The sequence below is a fragment of the Pinus tabuliformis genome, chromosome 2_2, assembly GCF_031772625.1.
Source record: "Pinus tabuliformis cultivar Carrire ecotype Pingquan chromosome 2_2, CPIR1, whole genome shotgun sequence".
In the NCBI taxonomy this organism is placed as follows: Eukaryota; Viridiplantae; Streptophyta; class Pinopsida; order Pinales; family Pinaceae; genus Pinus; species Pinus tabuliformis.
Window position 1 is genome coordinate 269,445,986 of NC_142300.1, and position 19,061 is coordinate 269,465,046.

The following is a 19,061-nucleotide window of genomic DNA, read 5'->3' on the forward strand; positions in this document are numbered from 1 at the left end:
TTTCAAATAATAGTTCGAAGACTTATAAGCCAAAAAATAAGTTTAGATTTGACAACTAATTGATTAAATCAAAACAAGAATCATACTTCTCATGATTTGGTACGGGAAGAGAAAATCATGAGAAAATATCAGATTGACACATCATAATTATGATCCCAAGCCTTTCTCGTTCATTCCCATGCTCGCTTGACAATTCCATGATTTGTTGCATAAGGGTCAACTGTTATAACCAGAATTGACTTCTAGTTTGACCATCCAAATTCCCAAACCCTGTGAGTTGCCATATAAACAAAATAGGTGGATGTCCGTGTGTCAAACATTTTCCATCTACCTATATCCTTTATTCTTATTCAAACACACTAGAACCTGTTTAACCATGGATGTAGCTATAGAATCTTTGGTTAGCTACAGAATAAGTGCATTTTGGTAGCTATAGAGATGTTTTGATTAAATTTCATAAAGAAACAATAGCCTATAAACCATGAATGAATGATACCTTTTTATTATGTTTGAGCATATCTAAAGTGAACCCTTAACTTAATGCAGCAAAACTATCATTAAAAGGATGAAGATGAAGTTAAAAAGGTCATCACAAAGAAGACAATTTAGGACTTCAACAGTCCAACAAAATATTCAGTGAAGGTGTGAAAGGGATAGTTATAATGAAGGGCCTTCCCACCTCCAACATCCAAATGGATGGAAACCTGATAAATGACCACTAAGTTATTTCTTCATGGATTCATACAATAGGTTACCCTACCTTCAACTAAAATCAATGATTGGTGGATCTTCTGTTAAAAAGAGTAAGATGTCTCAATCAAGCTTTCGGTCCTAATCTTATCATTTTCTAGTATTAGAGAGTGCACTTGTTGTCAAACAAGTTTTTTATTCTACTTGATAGAAAGGATTTTAAGTTCCTAAAAAGTTAATAACTAAGCCTCAACTATAAATTGTTGTGGCTAATTATTTGGATGCCCGTCCTTATAACCCTAGCCTACCTAAAATATTGTTTTTGGTCCCGAGTTGGGGAATTTGAGTTAATGGAGGCTAATGTTGATTTTAGGGTTAAGTTTGGTGGTATGAACCAAGTATTTGATTTAGAGTGTGACATGTGTGCACAATCATGAAACATTGTTGAACAAGGCACTTGAAGTAAATGATAAAAATAAAATAAAACTTGCAAGAACAAAAAAGTAAATATGCCAAACACTAAAGATAGAATCTAACTTTCCTTGATCAATGGAAACTTCTCCTAATCCTATCAAAGCAAGATTTTATGTGATAGCCCCTAGGCTAATTCCCCTTCATTGTAACTATATGTCTCATATATTTTGATTTTAATTAAAAAGGCCTAGGAATTTGGAAACATATTCCAAAGTTTGAGAAAGGAGATTGCTTGGGATTGGAAGGAAGCTTGACTTTTTTTATTGCATCCATGAATGGCTGGAGGATATGCTTTAAATTGGGATAATCATATTAGTTAATGAAGTTGGGTAAGAGGATAGAGGAGCCATTTCTGCCTTGGATAAATCCACAAGGTAGAAAGGACAAAATTAAATAGATAATGGGTTGCATTGGTAGTTGGGGATATTGAAGTAAACCAACAAGAAGTGGGGAGGAAGAGGAGTTGACATAACAACATTCCCCACCACCAATCAGAACATAACCATCGTAGTCGAGAAGGAATGGGTGACAACAATGTTTGACTACATAACCAAAACCAATTGCAATTGCGTAATGGAGGGAGATCATGACACTCCATGATGACAAGGAATGAAACATACACAAAGAGGGAATTATCACGCATTGGGGGAGACTATATATTATACAAAGAACAATAGATACCAATATAGAATGCAGAAGAGTAGAGAGAAGCTTGGTGGAACAATACAAAGAAAATAAAGCCAAAGGAAGATCATTACAGAAGAATTTGCTACGTCGCAGAGGAGGAAAGAAAAACAAAATGCAAGAAGTAGAGAAATAATTCTGTTGAGCATAAGGAGGTGGTAAGAATATGTTTCAGGAGAGGATAATCGTCTCTAGATTCGTTGTAAGGCTGGAGGGTGGAGATGGATTTCTATGGATTGCCTTGATAGCTTGGATGGATGCTTGTTCCTTGGATTCCTAGCAAGGAGAATTATTTAACCCCCCACTTCTTGTTTTCTAGTTTATACAATAGGTTATGGATTCCTAGGATTGGGTGGAACCACTATGTGAAAGAATTGTTGAGGGTGGAGGTGTTAAGCCTTTGTTTTCCCTCATTTGGTTTAGGGTGGAGGTTGTTATGTAACCAAATCACAAAACAAAAGAAAATATAGATCAATGACTTGAAAATAAGCCTCTTTAAAGGGGAAACCTCCTTTTACATCACATAAATGAACAATTCTTGGACGATACAAATGACAAGACCTCCTTGGTATATATAGAAGTCTAAAAGGTCACAATATAATAAGGACCTACAAAACAATAATAATGTAAGGGATCAACAATAACAATAGTGGGCTTCTATGGGGAAGAACAATAACAATATGGGGGTTACACTAGTATTACAGGGACCTAACAGAGGTGGTGAGCCTTTGGATTCCTTCCTTGCTTTAGGGTGGAGGTGTGGTCTCTAGATTCCCTTGTTTGATTGAGGGTGAAGGTATAAGCCTCTAGATTCCCTTTTTTATTTGAGTGTGGAGGTATAAGCCTTTGGATTTCCTTATTGATTTTAGGGTGGAGGTATAAGCCTATGGATTCCCTTGTTGATGATGGAGGGTGGAAGTATAAGCATCCATATTCCCTTGTTGATGATTGAGGGCGGAAGTATAAGCCTCTAGATTCCCTTGTTGATGATTGAGGGTGGAGGGATAAGCCTCTAGATCCCCTTATTGATTTGAGGGTGGAGGTGAGAGCCTTTGGATTCCCTATTTCAGTAAGCAAGGGTAGAGCTATAGTTGTTATTGCAGTAGCTAAAGGGTGGAGGTGGTGGACCTCTGAATTACCTGAGAATGGATTACATTAAGTACCTAGTGGGTGGAGGTGGATGGTCCTCTGAGTCCCTATTTCAGCTGACAACATTAGTTTAATCCCTTAATCACTCATCCCCAAGCTCTAGAATCTAGCTCGGGGGTGACTACTACAAGAAAGGCTTGGTTGTAGTGTGTCTAAGGTTGGGTGGAGAGTTGAAATTCCAATCCCAGTTTCTAGACCTTTAAAATTCTAAGATAAGTGATACTTAAGCTTTGTACCTTGAAGCTCAAAATGTGTTTAATGTGTCGGCTTAATACATGTATTGATCTTGATTCAATGTGTTGGTTCAATGCTTGTGATAAGTTATGAAATGTGATTTTCTGCCTACATGAGGAATGTAGACTTCCTTTGTATTTCCTTAGTAATTGAATGGATTCCTACATTTATCCATGAGCTTGTTTTCTGCTTGTTATTAGCCTAATATTCTTGTAGGTTTCTGAACTATTATGAGCTTGAAATTTGTTTAAGGGGCCTCATTGAAAATGAATGGGAAGATCTTTGTTGTATGAGTTATGAAATTAAAAATAATTGGCTATTAAGCCCTATTTAAACATTTCTAAGCTCAGGAAGGATAGATTGAAATATGTGTGTGTGTGTGTGTGTGTGTTGAATGGGATGGGCCAAGCCCTATTGAAAGCTAAAGAGAGATATATGCAAACATTAAAGTTCAAGAAGGATAGATTTGTAGAGTTTCACAATACATACATACATACATATACATATACATATAAGGGTTGAACCTTAAGGCATTAAGGGTTTAATCCTCGAACTATAATAAATAATTTATAATAGAACCACCATGACTGAGTGTTAAGGGTGGAGACACAAATGTTTATGTACATATGTCGTGGGGTTGGAATTCCTCAGCCAGAGGAAAATACAGAACCTCGATTGGGCCATATGGCTAGGTGTTGTGACCAAGGGCACTCAGGTTGGAGAACCCAGAGCTGATGAATGGACATCGGCGAAAATTTCTTGTAATTTTTAAAGGGAGTTCGGGATGGAACTCCCAAGATTTAAGCGTCAGGATGATGTGGGGCAATGGGGCCTATTTCCCTCTATTCTACAAAACGACAGAGGACCCATATGATATTTTATAACGAAAAATGCATTTTACCCTACAGTGGAGGATTGGTGGGACCCATGACCAGTGTGCTAGGTGATGTGGCCTTAGGGCCACATGGCAACTTGAAAACATGACATGTGCTAGTCATATCCGGGGGGTTCTATGGGGCCAAGTGACCACTAAATGGGTGGCATGTGGCATAACAGAGTTGAGCCACATGGAGGGTAATGTCACCCCCATGGAAGGAGTCGTTGACATCACCCCTACGTCTTGTCCCCGAGGTGGAGCCCACATGTGTGTGGTGGCGAGTAAAGGGAGGCATAGCATGCAAGAGGAAAGGTCCATGGTAGAAGCATTACCCCATGCCATTGGTTGAAGCACAATGCCTGTTAGTTGAGGTGGCAATACAACATGGCAAGCTCCACATAACCCCGACAATATCGATGGGGGATTGCATAGGAAATTCCCAAAAATTTATCTTCGGGGTGAGGTGGCAAAAGGGGGGCCCATACGACGTTTGGAAGGGTTAAAAAAGGGGTATATATATATATATATAGATATATATATATATATATATAGACATATATATATACATATATATATGTATATATATGTATATATATGTATATGTATGTATATGTATATGTATATGTATGTATGTATGTATGTATGTATGTATGTATAACGAGAGAGAGAGAGAGAGTGTAGAAAAGTGGTTGTGACCTAGTATGAGCATGTTTGCAACTGCCATGTGCACCATGACTTGGGTAGTCATGTGGGTGCCACATGGCATGTTAGATGAAGTGGTGAGACCTGATAGTCTAGACTTTGAACGAACATATCTTTTGATCCAGGAGTCTGATTGAGGTAAATTTTATGTTGTTGGAAAGGTCTCAATGTGAGAAATGCAGTGGTGTCATCCATTTTAAGTTTTGAGGAATTTGAAAAAGATTGAAAAATTCAGACCCCATTTCCAGAACGAGAAATTGGAGGTCAGGTCATTAGCATAACTGCCTCCTACTACCCTTAGTAGGGGCTAGGGATGGTAGGGGGTACATTACACTTTAGAAGGCCAATAAATTAAAGATCCTAATGAAAACTTACTAGGGACTAGTCTAATCTAAAATGAAGGTGCAAATCTAGGAAGAGAAAGTAACTGAAAAGTTTGAGAAACCTAAGTTGTTTCCTTTACCAAATAACTCATTCAAATAACTAACTAAAAACCAACAAATAATCCAAGTGTCTAATAATATCACATGAGATGAACTATATGTGAAAAATAACTAATATTTGCAAATACAAGTGCTAAAACTCCACATGCAAAATGCTTATTTATTATCCATTTTTTATGGAATTAAGAAAATAAAAGGTAATGAAACATCCAACTAATTGTTATAGAAAAAATGTTGAAATATAAAAAGGTTAAGAACCTAAATAGGAACTCTAAAGGTAGTAGATATTCAAGATTAGAAACCCCTTTCATTACAACAATGCTTCTAGTGGAAAACTCAAAAAACAAGACCAATATGAAAATAAGCCTTTGGGACTAGGTATATATATTGAAAATTTCTAGGATAGAGGCCAAAAAGGGGTGGGGGGAGGGGGGAATTGAAAATGGAAATGAAGTGCATAATAATGCTTAGAATACATACAAATATAGAGATTTCCTAGTAAAGTGCACACGCACAATTTTCGAAATGAAAACCATGCTATGAAAAAAAGGCAATAAAAAAGAAACTTGCCATTGATTTGAAATATTTTGTTTTGAAGCTACAAAAAACACCATTATTCTTAATTCCCGCCATCCAATATCACCTTACAACTATAAATTTCAACTTATATGTCACTATTTTTGTTTTCAAGTTAATATTCTTTGTTAAAATATTTTTCATTAATAAATAGATAATTTTACCATTGATTTGAGCTATTTGATTATTTATTAAAAAAAAAAAAGAGAGAAAAAAAATATAGTACATTTCTACATTGATTCCTACCTTATTCCAACATTAAAAGAGATAACCTGAACTACCATTTTGATGTCCAAAAACCCCTATAACTCATCTTCTCTTAATTTGATCTAAGAACTAAATCACATAGTACTACTATTATAAGCTTTCTTTTTTTATAATGAACTCACCGTTCATTCCATATAATGTTTCTTCACTGGAGACATGTTGCATTGTACTCAAAACTTGAAAACTAAAATAAGTGATGACCATCATTTTGTTGTTGTTGTGATATTTGACCATGATTTATATTGATATTCAACAAACAAAATTTACAACCGATGTTGTTTGTAGCATACTTTTGACTTTGTCAACCAAAAGTTAGTATCCACACAAAACCAAGAGTAACAGTTGCCTAAAGACCATAGGTACTGGCAACTAGATATAACAACTACACAAGGCAAACCACTGGCGACACATACATACTATGAAAATGGAAAAAAACACAGCATAAAAAAACCAGAAAACATGAGAGCCCAAAACAAAAACCTGAATAGCAGAAGAGCACACGTAGAATCATTCATCAAGAATGATCACTTGATTGTCTGGAGACGAATTTCCACTAACCATGTTGACTGGTGTAGCATCGATGATCGCTTCACCATTCTGGGGCATTGTGGAGTCAATATCTGAATCTAAATTGATGTAGCACTCTATTTTGTCTAAACGAATTGTGATGTCATCCATATCATATCTGATATCCCGCATTATGTGTTTGAGGTCCTCCTGACCCACAAACAACTTGTAATTATCAACCTATTTATCCCTTAACACCATGTGGAGCAAAGAGGCCATCTGTCTATGTGAGAATATTGAGTGTAGGAAATATAGCTGACACTTTCTCCATTTACCTGGGTCTGGTACCCACTCTGTTTTCCTTTCACAAACCTCAAAATCTAAATGATACCGTTTTTCACCAAATTCTCTAGCCTCCAGGGATTGAATTTCCTGTCAAACCTCCAGAGGCACAACATCATAAAAAATTTCCAGTGACTCCCAACCAAAGAGACGATGTTGTCTGGATGAGGACGCCATAAATGAGCCTCCTCTTCTACTGATGAGTCATTGTCATGGTGCCATCGAACAAAAGAACTTGCAATAAAACTTGACCAACAAAACTCGAGACAACCCACAATTGAAATTACAATTAATGGTTGGGTCAAGCCGAGATAGAAAACCCTCAATTCCCAGAAGACCAGACATAACTAGCGGAGAGAAATACCCAGTGTAAACATCATCCACGTACCCATAACAATGAATATGCCAACCAAACAAGACTCTATACCGAATAGGACTTCGAACCACAGACAATTCCTCCTCCTGAGACATCGTAACAACCCCCTAATCAGTTTGAAAGCTCATAGTATTAAAACCAAATATCAATTCAAAAGCTCATAGTATTAAAATGAAACATTGTACCAAACACTAACAACCAAGACTGGGCAGTTGAAAGATAAGTCGAAAGGTTCGAGGGATTGCAAGTTTGCTGACGAGAGTACCACAACCAACTCAAAAGAAGGGCTAGAGGAGGAGTTATGCAGAAAGCACACAAAATACATTTGATGGCCTCCCATGACCCTGTTAACACCCAGGTTGTTCCCTATGACTCCCAAGGGAATACGGCCGGGGTAACCACTAACCAATCTTTGGACGACAGTTTCTAGCCAAACTGTAGTCAGAGAGGGCTCTCTCTTTATAATTTATCTCTGTTTGTAATGATTTTAGGCTAGCTATAAGTTCAGGTTTGTTTTAAGTTTTTTGCTTGGATGATAATTTCAGTCAAGGTGCTTATGTATTTTCCAAAGAGTTCTAGTCCATTGGGCTATGGAGTCAGTGGTCCGTTAGTTTGGTGTGCTGATTTACCAAAGTAATGAAATTGCAGAGCTGGGTAACCGTCTGAGAAACGATGCTATGAATTTGTGGTTTAGTGTGATATGCTCAGAATATGAAAGGCACTTAAGGATCTTTCATTAAACTGAAATACTGAAATAGTGATAAAGAGATAATGTTACCTAGAAGCAGTGAAGGATTTCTAAATAGCATTTACAATAAAGATTTAAACAAAACATGAGCATTTAAGAATTCATGTCCATTTAATTCTGAAGAAAACATTTACAGCAAAACAAGATTGAGCACAGGGTGTGAAGGAAACATATCCTGCACTATTCTTTTTCTTTATTGCTAGATTTGATGAAAACATGAGCATGTAACAATATAGGAAAACAAAACAGAGATTTAAGAAAACATATCATTCCACCAGACGGCACAAGAATTCTGCAACAGCACTTAGATCATCAGCAAAACACCATACTTCCAGAAAATCACTGAGCTGAGCTTGCTCTTTGTATTAAACTCTTCTGAAAATATACAGTATACATGCCTTAGAGTGAAAATTCTCAACCCTTATGCGTTACCAAGGGGAGTATATATAGAAAGTTTACACAAGAAAATATCTAAAATGAAGAGTACATGCTGCATTAATATCCTGCCAACTGCTGGAGTGTAGTAGTTGAGAAAGTTAATGCTGTAATAACTTCCTGTCTTTTAGCTGTCAAAATTGGTCAGAGCCTGTTGATCCGGTGGCAGTTGGAGTCGGCTGAGGGTACGCTGTCCAAATTTGCGCAACTCTTTATCTTTTGGCTGGCCGTTGGAGTCTATATGTTGAGTCATCACTCAGCTGCTTTCAATGCTGACTTTATCATGCTGTCTGTCTTTTAAAGTGACTTTGAGCTGGCAGTGACCAAACAGCTGGAATTACCGTGGCAAAATCTGAAGCATAAACTGCCACCAATCCTCCTTAGGCATTTGATGCCTGCGTATTTTTATCAATGTTTCCTCTGCCTATGTATGTTTGTAAAGATTGGGAGGGGTCTCAAACAGGTGATTCACCTCATTCTCAATGAAGAACATGCCTTCAAGTTTTTCATATAAACTCTGTCCTGTAGGAGGCCCTGCTGGTTCAGATGTACTGCCAGATGCAATAATCTGATTTTCAATAGTGGTTGCCATTCTGTTGGCCATTTGATCTAGGGAGACCAGCTTTCCTGCACCACTTAGCAAGCTGGGCAGGCCTTTTGCTTGCAGCACTCCCATTTTGGCCTTGTATTCCTCCACATCTGCTTGCATTTCAAAAAATTTCCTCTCTACTGTTTGTATATAGTTTCTTAGAGTTAGTGCCTTCTTGGCAGAGAGGACAACTTCTGTTCTGTTGGGAATGCCTATGGCTGCCAATTCTTCCCTTTCCTGTCTATTCAGGAAGTCTATCATCCTGTTTGCCTGTTCTTTTTTGTTTCCTAGTACTGTCTTGGCCTTCTGAATTTCCGCTTGTGCTTGGCCCATCAAATCCATCTGCTCATGCATTATTTTTATTGACCTCCACTGCTGTTTGATGGATTGGCCAATTTTAGCCCATAGGATTCTCTTTATGTCAGCCATAGCTGTCTCTATATTCAGCTCCTTTTCTAAGGCCTTTATCTTGTCTCTTTGGGCCTTTATTTCTCTGCCCTGTTCTGCTACAGTCATTTTGGAGTTGGTATACTTGGAGTCCAGTTCTGCCAATTTTTCCTTGGCCTTCTTTATTTCATCTGCTTGGAGCTCCATTGCTTTGACGGCCTTGGTCAATTCTTCTATACTTGGACTGGCATCTAGGGCTGCTGCTGTTCCTGCTGCTTCTGCTGTAGGGGGCACTGTTGCCCCTGAAGTTGCTGCTGTTGTTGATGTAGTTGGAGGAGCTTGGGAAGTGGAATCTGCTTGTTTTTCCTGTAATATTCCTTCCATCTCTTTCTCCAGTTCCCTAATCCTTTGGTCTTGCTGCATTAGGAGGTCTAGCTGGTCCTCAGCCCGTTTTTTCTTTTGAAGTTCTGCTGTTTGAGGGTGCTCTGTGGGCTGCAGCTTCAACCTCTTCTTTAATGCGTTCAAGTCATCATCTTTTTTTTTCATGAGGGCCTTTACACCCGTTGGATCACTAGGATCATGTCCTAGATCGATGATGATCTCCTCCAGGGACTTTATTCTGTTGTCTTTGGCTTGGGATGACAATCTCTCAAAATCCAACTGGGTGTTGGTGTTTTTTAGGGACTCCTTCAGCTCATGGGCCAAGGTGGCCTTCTCTACTAGGGTTGCATAGACCATCTCTCCAGTTTGCTTGTGGAGTTCAATCTGGTCCATGGGATGTATATCCCTGGCTAGGACCTCCACCCTTGTCTTTATGAAATCTGCAGGTGTCTTAGGCTCCGGCCCCATTGGCTTGAAGTGGCTCAGGAGCAATTTCTCCTGCTGAATGTCATATACCGACAATAGTCTCTCTTGCTGGGCTCGTGTTGCATCTACGAATTGCTTGTAGACCTCGGCCCTTAGCAGCTCATTTTGAGCTTTTATCTGTTTGAAAGAAGCCTTGGTGCTTTTGGGCTTCTTGGTCAGCTGGGAAGAGGAGGACACCTCTAAGCCGAGTTGTAAAGTTTGCTCCTACTGGAAGGAGCTTGTACCTGTGTGTTAACTGCCCTCCTTGTCTTTTCTTTCACTCTCCAAGACACCATCAGTAATGTCTTCTACCTCTGGGGAGTCTGCTCTTTGCCTGTTGGCTTCTGGCTGGTGGGAGGATCCACTGAGAGGAGTGGACTCTTCTCTATCTCTTTTAGTTCCCCTTTCCTCATGTGCTGGGGTCTGTAAGATTGGGGCAGTTACTGGCTCTTTTTGTGGAGGTGGAATTTGCAGTGTTGGAGCTGCTGGTAGCTGAGTCTGTGGAGGGACATTTTGCCCTTGCTGTTGTTCTTGTTGCTGCCCTGTTTGCTGCTCTGCTTCAGGGGCAGGCTTTTCTTTTGTTACCTCCTCTTCTGTACCCATTATACCCTTGCCTTTATCTAACACTGGTGCTGATGTAGAAGGTGCCTGTGGTGCAGTCTTTGTAGTCGAGGTCCCTTCTCCTATTGAATAAGGCGGTCTGAAAGGTACCTGCTGCACATAGTCTAGGTCAATAGTCTTTTCAAGCTCCCTCCTACTCTTTAGCATTCTCTCTTCCTCAGTTAGATTTTCAACTAGAGTGTCCATCTGCCATTCTTGCAGGTTGGCATATTTTTCAATGTGAGAGTACTGGCAATGTTTAATGCCTATAAGCCTATACTTGTTTCTTCTAGCAGTGATGAAACCTTGAGGGTCATAATGGACCCACCGAAAACTATAGGATAACTTGTATTTATCCTTGAGGATTAGGTCTGCCTCTTCCCACCCTTCTTTTTTGTTCATGATGAAGGGGCCCAACTCGTGTTTGAACTTGAGGTGGGCCTTCTTTTTGGCGCTGTGGAAATGGGTGAGGTCTGACTGAATCAACTGCCTGTAATATTCCAAGGCAAATAACCTCATAGGTACATATTTTGGGAGCCTGTATGGACAGAGCTCACAGCCATAGATCCTAATGACAGTATGGTTCTCATATAGGTACCAGTCACCTATTTTATATTTTCTAGAAAGCTGCAGGGCTTTCTTTATCTCATTTGATACTCTGGGAGGAGGGGACTTCATCAACAGGCAAGAGACTGGGTATACAAATTGGTCAACAAATTCACAGTAGGTATAGGGTGAGTTTGTGACCTTATGAAAGACAGAGGTCCAGAAGATAACAGATCTTCTTTCCCCTTTGTGATCCAGCCTTCTGATGTAGCATGGGAAGGCTTCAGAGTGGTAGTACATGAATAGGTGGTAAATATAGGCTGAGTACCTGAAGACCCCCTGCCTGTCCACCTTGCTCAGCTGATCATGAATCTTATTGGCAATGAATTTAGCAAAGTTATATTTCCTGGCAGGGTGTTGGCGTGGGCTATATGCAGATAGCAATACCAGCATTGTTTTGTCCACATGCTCACTGTTTTTGTATCCCAGCACATAGGCAATCATGTCCAGTAAAAGCCTGCCTATATCATTGAAATGGATACCCAGGTAGGGAGGTGGCTCTGTAGGCTGGCACTCAGGTCTCATGAAATCTCTGGTGACCTTTTGAATCTCCTCACTGGTCATCTTTTCACCAGTCTCTAGCAAATAGCTCATGGAAAACGGGATTAGCAATTCTGTCTGATCAAAATGTAACATTTTGTTGATAGACTCAGCATTAATGTAGAAAAGGATCCTTCCAGATGGAGTGCTAACAGTTCTGTGCTGCACATTATAGTTTTCAGCACATAGGTGAATGATTTCAGGGAAGACATTTACAGCTGGGAGACAATAGTATGGTAGGTTTGACTCCCATATCCCATGTGTACCATGACCATCCTTATAGTCCTCTCTCAACTGACTGAAGGTCTGCAAGAAGTCCCTGTTGCCCTCAAAGTCTTCAATAAGACAGTCCTTATCAATAAATGGCAAGGCCTCCAGCTCTCTATTTGTTGGATTCAATGGAGCTACACTGAGGGATGAGGATGCAGAAGCAGCCATTGTAAAACTTGATTTGAAATAAGGTGATGGCAATTGTTTACAAAGTCTTTTTTTTTAAAGCTTGAGTAATAGGACCAATACAGACCAAGTCTGAAGTGTTTTTCTCAGTGAAAATGCAAGCTGGTTTCTGCAGTTTGCTGCAACCTCTCAGGGACGTGAACTGCCAAGGGTAAGTTGCAGAGGTAATGAGGTTTTTTTTTTGGTAAAAATGCAGCTGGCCTGTACTCGGCAAAAGGGAACAATGCCGAGCACCTCGAGGACAATTTTATGGTTTCAGCCCGTGGAATGACCGCTCTAATGTCGAATTATAGTTCAGGGGTGGTGCAGGTTGCTTGGGCTTACTTTAGGTAACAAGCAGAGTTGAATTTAGGATTTTTACCAGTTTTTTAATGGTGAATTTACAGAGAATTGGAATGCATGGGCAAAAGTGGGGAAAACTGGTGAAATACCTGGAAAAACTAGCTTGGAAGTTTGTGGGCCGGGCTGTGGAGGTTTAATGCCATCGAATTCTGGACTTGTAGCGGTCGAAATGTTGAATTTGATGGCTGGGGACAAATTTCGCGGCAGCTGGTTGACAACGGCTACTTCTTTTGCGCGTGAAAATGACCCAAAACGGCTCATTTGGTCGTTTATAACGTTAAATTTGGAAAAAGTATGCATTTGGCGCTTTTCTGCCGATGACGTCAGCATGACGTCATGGCGGGGCCCGGGTATGGAGGTGACGTGGCTGCTGAGGTGTGAGCCAGGGTGGCAGGACACGGTGGCGGGTGAATAAGGTGGCAGGAGTACGTGGAGGATCACATGGCGCGGGGGTGGGCGAAAGGTGCTACGTCAGGATGACGCAACGATGACATAAGGGACGGCGGTATCGGAATGGTGGTAAGTGGGTTCCCCGCACCGCCTTTGCTGATGAGTGGTATTGGGGAGGGGGGCTCCGAACAACCCCAGCGTTTGACACGCGTCCCTGTACGGGGCGGAAAACCATTTTCCCCGGACGCTAAAGGTCGGCAGGTCGGGGAACAGAAATGACCGCCCACCGTTGGATCATGGGTGGCGGAAGATCGACGGCTGGCGGGCCCTCCGACGGATCGTGCAGGTTTGGGGGGGGGGGGGCCGCTGGCCTATTATAATATTCAATTTAATATTTCGGGCGGGGAACCTTGGGATAGTGGGTTTTTCATGTGTTTTGGGGATTTTTCGGGTTTTTCAAGGGTTTTATAAGAGAAAGGGGTTTATAGGAGTGATTTTAGCAAGGGAAAAAGGGGTTTTTTGTGTTTTTGAGCAGAGGGATGGTGAGGGCTGAGGGAATAGGTTGCTGCTCATAACTAGAGGTTAGAGCAGCTCCAAGATAGGGTTGACCACAGTCCCAGGTGGACTAAAGTCTCCCTTGACCATTTATTTGGCTATAGTGCCAAGAGGAGGATATGTACATAGTGCTGGGATTTATACACCATAGTGTTATTATAGTAGGGAAAGGGGGACATAGGGGATTTAGATAGTAGAGTTAGGGGTTAAGATGTATGAAAGGGTAAATGAAGGGGAAACCACTAAGTTTGTTTGAAACTCACTTAGTTTAGGGAGTAGATCAAAATGAAAAGAACTTTAGACAAGAAATGTGGCTTCTTAAAAGATTACGAACCACCATGAAACCATAATTCTTCCATGAATCTCAACTGATGAGGGAATGTTAGTAAATGACATGAAAAGGGGAAAAAGGGAGGTTAGACATGCTCCTTTGCTTGCTGCAACTTGATGAAGAAGAACACCTTCTCAATTCATTGACTTTGCTTTGGTAAACAAAGTTAACACACCTGTAATGGTAAAGATAACCTTTCTGCAACCCCAACTACTTACCCAGCTACTTGCCTAGCATTTTTTATTTCTTCTTGGAGGGTGCACTTGGACTTGCAGACCCTTACCTGCCTTTTCTTTTCTTTGGCTTTTTCTTTTGTTTTTCTATCTACTTCTACCCTTATTTCTTCCAAGGTCCCAGATTAAGCTGTTGGGAGCCTTTTCTTCTCTACCTGAACTACTTGTCTGCCAAGATTAAACAGTTTGGACAGACTTCTTTCTCTAATCTACAACTGCAAATTTAAACCATGGAATGATCCAGATTAGACTGTTGGACCATCCATCAAAATTGGGACGCATTAAGCTATTTACACACCTTGTACTCCTTTGGAAATATGTGATCTTTGCATGATCAAAGCAGAGCATATTTGGAACTTCTATAGCCAATCATGAAATATGAAACCTATTGGTATAGGTAGCTAACAGACCCTACAACTATGTTGATGATAATGATAGAGTGGGGAATACAAAGAGGAGACCACCCAAAATAACCACCACTCATAACTATACCCCTCAACAAAGCTCGAATTGGGATGTATCGCAAAAAAACAGAACTACACACAACCTGAAATGACTAACAGCATGTCCTCCCCAGGCCCGAGTAGACCATCAAGTACCTGCTCAATGTTGGTTCAAGGATGAAGATGCTAACAATTTGTGAAATAAGGTTACCACATAGAACACCATCCGCCAACACATACCCTAAAAGAGTTAAAATAGTTTGGCACCATCGTACAAACGTTGATGCTCGTCGCCACCCTACATGCTTAGTAGGGCATGTATACAAAAGGACCAACAAGGCAAGGTTAAACCATGAAATAAAATAGAGCCCTTGACATTCCTTCACCACGCATCATGTTTTAAACCCCATATTGTGCTTTTCTTTCCCGAAAACACCCATAATTCGCGTATCATAAATGCAGGTCAATTTCCTGTCAGGGAAAATCCTCCCTATCTCCAATCTTCCACAAGCCTAATCCTCCATGCTAACTTCAAAAACCTCAATTTCATGTTCGATGGTGTTCTCAAAACCCACTATTTTGTACCATAATCTTGTGAAATAAATGCCACAAATAGAACAACATATGACACCCACACTTAACACTTTTGGCCTCCTGCACGTGTCAGGGAATTTTTTCCAACTAGGTGGCTTGGCACACTCCCCCAAAACTCTTTGCATGCTACTCATTATTTACCTGCTGCCTGTTCGCTGGAAAAACCACCTGCTCGAGGTTGGAGATGGTTTGTCGTCAACCGAACACCCCATTCGGGAAAATAAGTGATGACCATCAATTCTTTCATTGAAATTAAGTACTTGTTATGAGGTTACAAATTCTAGGAGTTTCTCACAAACAATGTGAATTGCAACGGATGAGGTTGAAGGGGATCTTTCCTTTCAATATGTGCTTTTTGGTTAGCAGGTTTTACTTACACACAACTATGAACTTGGTTTAAATCATAGTATCATTGTATGGTTTCGTGTTTACTTTATTGAGATGGAGGTTATTAATGAGTTGTGATAATCTAGTTTCCACCCATTTGTGATTCCTTTATCACTAGTTTCCTTTATCAATAATCTTAATCGATGTTATGGGTGAGATATTTCCTTCAAGTTATTAAAAATGTTAGTGTTTTTAACGATGATTAGATTATATTTATTGTTGGTTATATTATTGAGTGTGTGGGTTATGAAGAGAAAAAAAAATCTCCTTATATAGTCACAGTTTTATAACAAGCATGAATATTCTAGGAAAAATTTCACCTATATATTGATTTTCCATGCTCTTTCTAAATTTTTTATAATTTTTTTACTTCTTTTTTTTAAATAGTTCAGTGAGATTTTGCAATAAAGTTATTTAATCTTAAAAATCACCAAAAGTTTATACAAACAATAAAAATCCTTAAAATTATGAATATTTTACAAAAATATCTCCAAATGTTTTTATAGTTTTCACATTACGGACTAGCAAAATTCATGAAGGTTTCTACACTTTAATATGAATTTCCACCCTTAAAATTGTAATTGATAACAAGTGGGTCCTCCACACAATTGCGAACTCTATAATCAGTCATCCCTTCAACAATAAATTTCCTTTGCTTCTCCCTTTTTTGGAGGAAGCATCAACTTAATTTAACTCACTCTTAGAATCACATCTCTCCCTTTGTGAAAGTAGAAAGACATAACATTGTTATTCTCATACATATAGTCCCCGTGAAAGCCTTACATCTTGGGACAGTTGTTGTAGGGCAAATCTTTTATTGTATGCTTTTGCATGAAACATGAATATATAGATGTCAGAATACCTAAGCAGATGAATGTTTAGAGGTATTGAGGGGAAGGGGACAATGAATGGATGGATTATCAAATTTGTGGTCTATGTGGAAAGGCAACATTGCATTTACATAGTTATAGGCTTTATAATGAGCAAGGAAAAATTTAGGGGCTAAATTTTACCCATGCGTTGATTTTCCATGCTTTTTCCCAAAGGAAGATTCACAAATTTCCATTTTCCCCAAAATTTTTCACTCAAATTCTGTCACGATAAAATTAGTTTAGCTTAAAAATTGCTAAAATTTATAAAACTATATAAAATCCTTAAAATTTTGAATATTTTTGCAAAACTACTATCAATTTATTTTACAATTGCCAAAGGACTAACAAGATTTACCAATGTTTCTAGAGTTTAAGATAAATTTCCATCCTTAGAATTTTCATTGATAATGAGTGGGCCCTCCACACAATTGCAAGCTCTATAATTAATCATACCTTCAACAACAAGTTTTCGTTGCTTCTTCCTTTTCGAGAGGAGAAATTAACTTAATTCAACTCACTCTTAGAATCAGGTTGCTCCTTTTATCAAAGTAGAAATACATAATACTCTTATTCACATACTTTTATTCCTAGTGAAAGCCTTGCATCTCAAGAGGACTTGTTGTAGGGCACAACTTTCATTGCATACTTTTGCATAACACATAAATATATAGATATCAAAATATCTAGGTGGATGGATGTTTCGAGGCCTCAAGGGGAAGGGGTATTATTCCTTTTGCAACTTGAAGTTGGCATTTGTAGAGATTTAATTGTCATTAATCCAAGTCATCCTTGATTAAATGGTTAGGCTAATTAGTATAAAGCCAATGTTCATAGCTCAAGGGGCATTTCTTAATAACTTTTTTGTCCTCTTTTGGCAGATGCGAGTACAATATGGATAAGGTTAATCATGTACTTATCCACCGCTCAAGCTTTGTGAACCCTCTTTCAACCCATTCAATATTCAAGAGTGATTAGATTGACCCCACTTTGTAAACAAAATTAAAGGGATCAATAAAAGTAGATAACACAATAAAAGGGTTTAGTTTTAATAAATCACGCCATGAATAATGGAGCCTTGGCCTTGGGCTCACTTTAGTTGGGATGATGAATTATTAAGTATAGTTTTGAAGTTTTTCAACCTCTATATCAAAGTTTCATACTTACCAACGTTAGGGAATTATAATGTTGTAAATGGATAGACTTGTCAACACATGGAGCTATAGGAAGCAAAAGAGTGAGAATACCCATCATTAAAGAGACTAGCAAGGGATAAAAAGTTCACACACGAGCCTCGTGAATCCCATGCACTTTGGGTAAAAGTTTATGAGCTACTGACTATGTAAATGGGCTTTGATGACACTTGAGTCCATGCTATAAATATTAGACTCACCCAAAATGTTGCAAAATAACACACTTTAAGTATTTGCAATATGTTGTAATAAGTTAATAGTTTGCAAGTTTGATAATGCAAGGTTTGTAAGGGATGTTTATAGGTGTCATAACATAAGCATGTGGATTGTAATGGTTTATGTCCAGAAAAGCTTGTTGTTCTGCAAGTTGTAGTTTGCTCGTGGTCACAAATTTTTGAGAATATAGATATTTAATGGACCAATAGATCGATGGAATACACATCCTAGGGAAACCCTTTGAACACTTCACCTCAATTCGAGGATGGTACTTGGGGTAAACTGGTCGAATACATTTTTAGCAACCTATCCTAGTAGGAATATTGAGTGAAGCCCATACAAATGTAGTCATCCCTATGACTTGAACCTGAGACCTCTTGGTTGCAAATCACAACACACAACCTCTCGAGCTAATGCAGCAGGTTTTCTTTAAATTGAAGGACATGGGGGTGGGATTTGATCCACTTATGTGTGCACAAGTCATGAGACCATTTAATATAATCTCTTTAGGTGTAGGCATATGTTCAACTGATACCTCAAGGCACCCCCACGACTTTAGGCTAGGCCCTCATGGGAATTGAATATTACCAAATGATGAAAAACTATTTGTTATGAGCTAAAAATTACCCATGCAACTATATTGTTGATTGCAAGAAAATGTCAATTATCAAGCAAAGAAAATGTTCCATAAATCTATTAATCAGCCACACAAATGCAATTGGTTAATTGTCACAAATAAAGTTTTAATTAAACCACACAAAATTATTGTTCCAAATATGTGTAGAATTGTGTGACTATTTCTTTGATAGCCACGCGGATCTCTAGAAAATGATAGTTCGAGAATATCCCCACAATGATTTTTTTAGGGTACTAGTACATGCCTCAAAAGACTGGCCCACAATATTTTACACACTTGAAGAGGGTACATGAGTCCCCAAAGGGCTTCTCATGCTCACTCTGAGCATGGGAAGCCCACATTA